Source organism: Curcuma longa, unplaced genomic scaffold (genome assembly GCF_044706935.1).
Source record: "Curcuma longa cultivar G26 ecotype Majalengka, Jawa Barat unplaced genomic scaffold, ITB_CL_G26_1.1 contig_22328, whole genome shotgun sequence".
NCBI classification, from domain to species: Eukaryota; Viridiplantae; Streptophyta; class Magnoliopsida; order Zingiberales; family Zingiberaceae; genus Curcuma; species Curcuma longa.
Window position 1 is genome coordinate 652 of NW_027431876.1, and position 6199 is coordinate 6850.

The 6199-nt window shown below is 41.5% G+C and overlaps 1 long non-coding RNA gene across 1 annotated transcript; it reads left to right on the forward strand.

Moving 5' to 3' along the window:
• Positions 1-204: 204 nt before the first annotated feature.
• On the forward strand, positions 205-1538 carry LOC141817871 (uncharacterized). The gene is made up of 2 exons (XR_012600877.1): positions 205-273; positions 1346-1538. It is a non-coding gene; the product is annotated as an uncharacterized LOC141817871 (long non-coding RNA).
• The last annotated feature ends 4661 nt before the right edge of the window (positions 1539-6199 follow it).

Here is a 6199-nt window from a genome sequence, read left to right on the forward strand (position 1 = left end):
TATTGATCGATTCGATTAATACAACTAATTGATTGATTAGTTAAACCTTTGTTAATATCGACCTAAAGGATTAGATTAGTCTAACCCGAGTTAGGTTAAGTTAAAGAGGGTTAAAGTAACCCTTAGAGTTTCCTTGGTTGGATTAGGATTTCTTTGATGTATCATTGTATTTAGGATGTTATTATTGTATTTGCAGGACCCTGAGTGATACTTGGAGTTTGATATATACGAGGTATTTTCTGGGGGTTCTAGTTTTGATCTTCGATACATCAGGTGGGTGATTTTACTGTATTTGGTCAATACAGTTCGTATCTTATTTCAGTGCATGTACCTTGTTTCCTGTATCTGTTGATCTGCTTATTGATTCCATTCATGCTCATGATGATTCGATACTTTGATTACTATTCTGGTTATATCATGCTTGACCTTATGTCGATTGACCCTGGATTATTATTCATGATTGTTATTTCCTTTCTTGATATGACCTTTGTGATCATCATTGGTATGCTCCTTTCTTTATGATACCTGAGATCATCATGACTTATACCTACGTATATTGAGTAGTATAGTAGGTGCTGATTGATATGATTGAGCATCTCATCATGATGCATGATAACGATTGTAAATCCCATTGGAGTGGGTTTATCGTGATTGTAGATGACTTAGTTGTATATCTACATAGGTGGTTATCATACCCTATTTTCCATCTTGATGATGGCGACTGTATGGCAGTACGCAGTCGACGGCTGTATGGCAGTACGCAGCCGAGTCGATGATCTACCTCAACGGCTGTATGGCAGTACGCAGCCGTGTACTCATAGACTGTATGGCAGTACGCAGTCCGTGACGAGTACTAGAGTACAGATATCGGCCATAGGATTTGTAGCTTATCATAGCTACGAGATCACCCGGACGCGGGACTCTGATCTCTGATTTGGATCACCGGACTACTTGATTGTAGGGCGCGGAGTACTGATCCCCCGATGCCGGCCATCCCAGCCTCAGATGCTTGCACGAGTGCTGTAGTGAGTGGGGCAGTTGCATCATGCATATGTGCATCATGTGCATGATATATATGTATTGGACCGCACTGATCCTGCATTTTGATTGTCTACCTGTTTGACTCTTGATTGTTGCACTATGTTTGACATGTCATTCATATGTTGCATTACATGAGATCCATGTTAGATGTTTATTATCTGCAGATACCTTATTGATACTTTGATGACATTGGTATGTACCTATTCTTTTGCTACTTCTTTACTTCATGCACTGTCTTTCTATATTACCCACTGAGTATCTGTACTCACACCTTTTGGACCCTGGGATTTTTCTGTCTTCCCAGATATCAGGTAGAGCTTACAGAGGATGCCAGAGATCTGCCAGCTACGCCATCTCACGACTACGACACTTTGTGTGTGTGGATGTATTTGTGGTTTGTGATGATATATCTGTATCGTTGGTTATTTTCTGTCGTATCGGACTTTATGATTTCATTTCCATTGTACTGGACTTTATTGGACTTGTGTTACCGTTTCTATGATTTTGTGTTTTGCGTATTGACGAGTTTTCTCGTTAGTATTGTGTAGGATGTGTATGTGGCCGTGTGGGTCACCTTTTACTTTTATATAGCATATATTCCATATTTTGTAGTATGGATAGGCCGTGTTGGCCTTTATTATATGTGTTTGTATACAGGGAATTGTCAGTGATACTGGGGAGGTGCTGCCGAAATTTTTCGGACAGCTATCTTCCGGGTCGTGACAATTTTTGGTATCAGAGCAGGTTAGATTTTTCTGGATTTTTCGTTGCATTTGTAGAATATCTGATACCAATTTTTGGTATCAGAGCATATTTAGGATCCAATTTAGGTTACTTTTGAGTCATATTGGATTTTTGGATTTATCGGAGCTTTGAGTTCCATTTTGACCTTGGTTTATTTTGGATTTGTCATCACATCGGGATTTATCATTGCATTAGGTTTTAGGGTTCATATTAGATTAAGCATTAAATTTTAGGATTTTAGTCATATTAGTTTTAGGGATTCTACTTAGTTTCCTTATGGATTTACCGTTATATTTTAGTTTATCTGATACCAATTTATTTGGTATCAGAACAGATTAGTACTTTTGGTATTGGTCATATTTTTGGTCTATCTGATGGTTTTACGATCCATAGTTTTCTGGATTCGTCGTTGTATCGGGTTTATCGGATTTCGATTTACTCGATCCTGGTTGTGAGATGGAGCTGACACGGCAAAAGATCTCCTGGCAATAGAGCTGTAAGTATTTCTGGTATATTTCTGTATTTGTTAGAAAATTTATACTGGTTGTTATATCAGATACCATTTTATTATATGACTCTGATAAACCGAGGACGAGGTTGATTATTAAAACGACCTGACAACCTATTATTCCAGTAGAGCTGGAGACTATCTAGCATATTATGCTTAGTTAGGAGATACCTTTTACTGACCTGGTACCGATTATAATTAACCAGACAGTGGTTTTGAGTCGGTTACCATTATGGGCAAAGTCGGTTGAGAACCGATTAATTTTATTCCATGGGGAATCTGACCCATGGTTTGCTCATTCTTAGATGGAGAACCTGACAGATACCTTTGTGTATATCGTTTGTACTAAGACAGAAAAGGTCGGGTTAGCGGTGTACCACCTTCGTGATCAGGTTGTCACGTAGTGGAAGACTCCGAAGACGATACCGGAGAGCAGAATTCCCAGACTCAGGAGATTCCTCCGAGTATACCCACAGCTGTCGGATTATAGTTTTGGCTAAGTTAGCCAAAGATCGTTTCACCTTATTTCACGGGGGATCTGACCCGTGGATGATTCGATCATGGATAGAGAACATCACAGATACATTCGAGTATATGTCTTGTATAGAGGCATTATTTTTCAGAGGTATTCTATCTGGCACGACGCTAGGAGCGAGATTTGACTTGGTTATTCTTTAGAGAGGCTTTCGAGAGGCATTACTTTTCAGAGACTTGTAGAGTTCTGCCCCATTTGGTGGCCCAGGACAGAGATCAGATGATTCAGTTTATGCAGAGTCTTTCTGTTTATATACGAGTTCGGATGTCCGGGACTTCTATCCACTTGTACAGAGAGGCACGAGACCGAGCACTTGTTATTGAGTTGACCCAGCAGCAGATTGCTCAAGAGAAAGAGAAAGTGAAGCAGGGTGCTCACGGTGAGATGAAGAGTTAGGATTTTCAGCCGACTGGTCAGAAGGGACAGAAGACTGGACAGTCATCATGAGGGAGGTTTCGTAGCACCTCACAACCGAGTCAGAAAGACAAGGGTGAGAAATGTAATCGGTGTAGATCGCATAGCCATTGGTGGCCGATTATCCGTTGGATCACCCTATCGTTATTTTTGCAAACTTTTCGGCCATATGACCAGAGAGTATGATCTGAAGGCTCAGCTGGAGCCTACTGATGCTGCATCTTCTAGAGGACATTTTACTCAGCAGTGATTGCAGAGGACGTAGAGGACCACTGATGCTGCATCTCCTAGAGGACATTCTACTCAGCAGCGATTGCAGAGGACACAGAGGACCAGAGTCTCTCAGTAGCAGTGACCCTTGTCAGCTCAGCCACAGATATATCTACTTCAGGGGAGAGACCACGCAGCTATACCGACGGCATCCCAGTACCTTATTTGTTCAGAGACGCAGAATCCTCCACAGCATTATCTATCAGCGATACATCAGCCATACGTGTTGCCAGCAGCTGCACAGCCAGAGATATGTTATTCAGCGATTCCGATACAGCAGCAGCTATAGGCAGCACAGACTATCTACATTGCATCTCCTTATTATATTCAGCAGACGATGTCTGGACCTCAGAGTCAATTTCAGCCAGATAGATTACAGATGACAGTCATCCTGGACCTTCAGTTTCAGTCAGACATCTCGTTCAGTACCTCAGATAGGTTACAGATGATCAGAGAGGTTTGACATCTCGTTCAGCACTTCAGAGTCAGTTTCAGCCTGAGAGGTTACAGATGACATCTCTTTTAGTACCTTCGAGCCAGATTTTGACAGAGTGGAGACTTTCTATTGCTTAGCCGTCTAGCATAGAGGTTAGTCGTGTCTATGCTATCACACGAGAGGAAGCATAGCGAACCGATAGATCGGTTATTTTGGGTATGGTTTCAGTTATGTTGTACATGCTGATACCTCGATCTTATTGTTGATCTGTGATACCTGGTAGTGGGTTCTGGTAGTTGACCTATATGGTTGATTTAGCAGTGATACTAGGTAGTTTACTTAGGTTATCTACCTAGTTGATACCTTCTATTATTCATTGCTTGATGTCTACTAGTGGACTTTGGACTCGTCCATCCAGTGATATTATGGTCTCGATAGCACTCCATACGCACTGCCTGTGTGGGTGCGATCATTATATCATTTTAGCACTGCCTGTGTGGGTGCTACCATGCATTTACTGTTGTGTTATACTGCATTGTTGTTTACAGCGTCGTTGTATGATATATGACTGTTGTATTGTATGATATGACATACATTACATGTATTCACATGATTTCTATACCTGTTGCATTATATGGTAGACCGTGCCGATCTCCAGTATTATGGGAGGATGTTGGCGAGAGGTAGTTTTTGGGTCCGCAGAGTATTCAGCAGGATGCTGAGCTTGTGCGTACTATCAGACGACGGATGTCAGAGGCTTATGATAGACAGAAAAGTTATGCAGACCAGAGACGTCGGCCATTCGAGTTCTTTGTAGGCGATCACGTGTTATTACGAGTGTCACCCACGAAGGGGGTGAAGAGATTCGGATTGAAAGGAAAGTTAGCTCCACGATACATTGGTCCCTTGAGATACTGGAGCGGATTGACGAGGTTACACACCATCTAGCATTCCCTCAGACACTTGCGAGTGTCCACAGTATATTTCATGCATCTATGTTGCAGAAATACATACCTCATCCTTTTATATGCTCTAAGGGAGGTACCTGTTCCTCTTCAGCCGGACACGTCCTATGAGGAGATTTTGGTGCGGATTTTTGACCGGAAGAATTACGATTGTACCATTAGCTACCATTCAGGGAAAGCTAATGTAGTTGCAGATGCGCTTAGCCGGAAGTCTCGTGGGATTCTGGCTAGTCAATTGGTAGTCGTTACTGATTTAGTTCGGTAGTTTTCTGATTTGGACTTGTGGAGTATAGTTAGACTCAGCATGGTATTCTGGTTACGATGGTTGCTCAGTCAGCGTTAGTGGGGAAGATTAAGTCTGCACAGATTAACGATCAGCACTTCCAGTTCATCCGCAGCAGAGTGGATTCCGGACTACAGTCAGGGTTTTCTTGCGATACAGACGGAGTCCTTCGGTCTCGAGGACGACTGCGTGTTCCAGAGCATCCAATAAGAGAGGAGTTATTGTAGGATGCACATCATCCTAGGTTTGCGATACATCCGGGTGGTATTCGTATGTATCGAGACCTGAAACGCTCTTTGTGAGTGGAAATGAGAACATATTACTATGGTACTTTTGCACTATAGTATGAAGCTAACAAATTTGGGGACCAAATTTTTGTTAGTGGGGGAGAATGTAAAATACCGAAAACTTTTAGGGATTTATTTGTAACGTCCGTGCCCTAGATCCACTTCTTCCGCCATTTTTGTCATGTCACAGCAACTTTGCGAGCAATTAGGGGTTGAGGAAGTGGTTTCTTGATTTCAGAATCAAAGAGGTCTTCAATCTCTTCGACAAACACGAGGAAGGTTAGATTTCCCCTCTTCTTCCTTTACTGGTTTATTGCAGATCATTTTCTTTTGCTTGAGGGATTGTGCCGAGTATTTGGTAGCTTGGATCTGCTTGATTGGGGTTCGTTTGTGGTTTTGATTTGAGCAGAACGAGAAGAAGTGGTGAGGTTGATGCAAATCGGAATCAAAGCTTAGAATTGAAGCTGGATTTCTAGGAATTTAACTGAGGTAAAGATTCCTTTCTTGAATTCTTTTGGTTGGGATGTAGAGTTTTGTTGTTGTTCAGATTTTTAAGATAGTGGATCTTATCTGAGGTAAATTCCTAGTTAAACCGATTATGAGTTTGATAGGTTTTGATTAAACCTATATTGATAATCTGATTTAGTCAGATTAGTTAACTAATTTTGATTTATTGTGAAGAAGGTTAGACTAACTGTTGAGGAGTATGTTTGGAG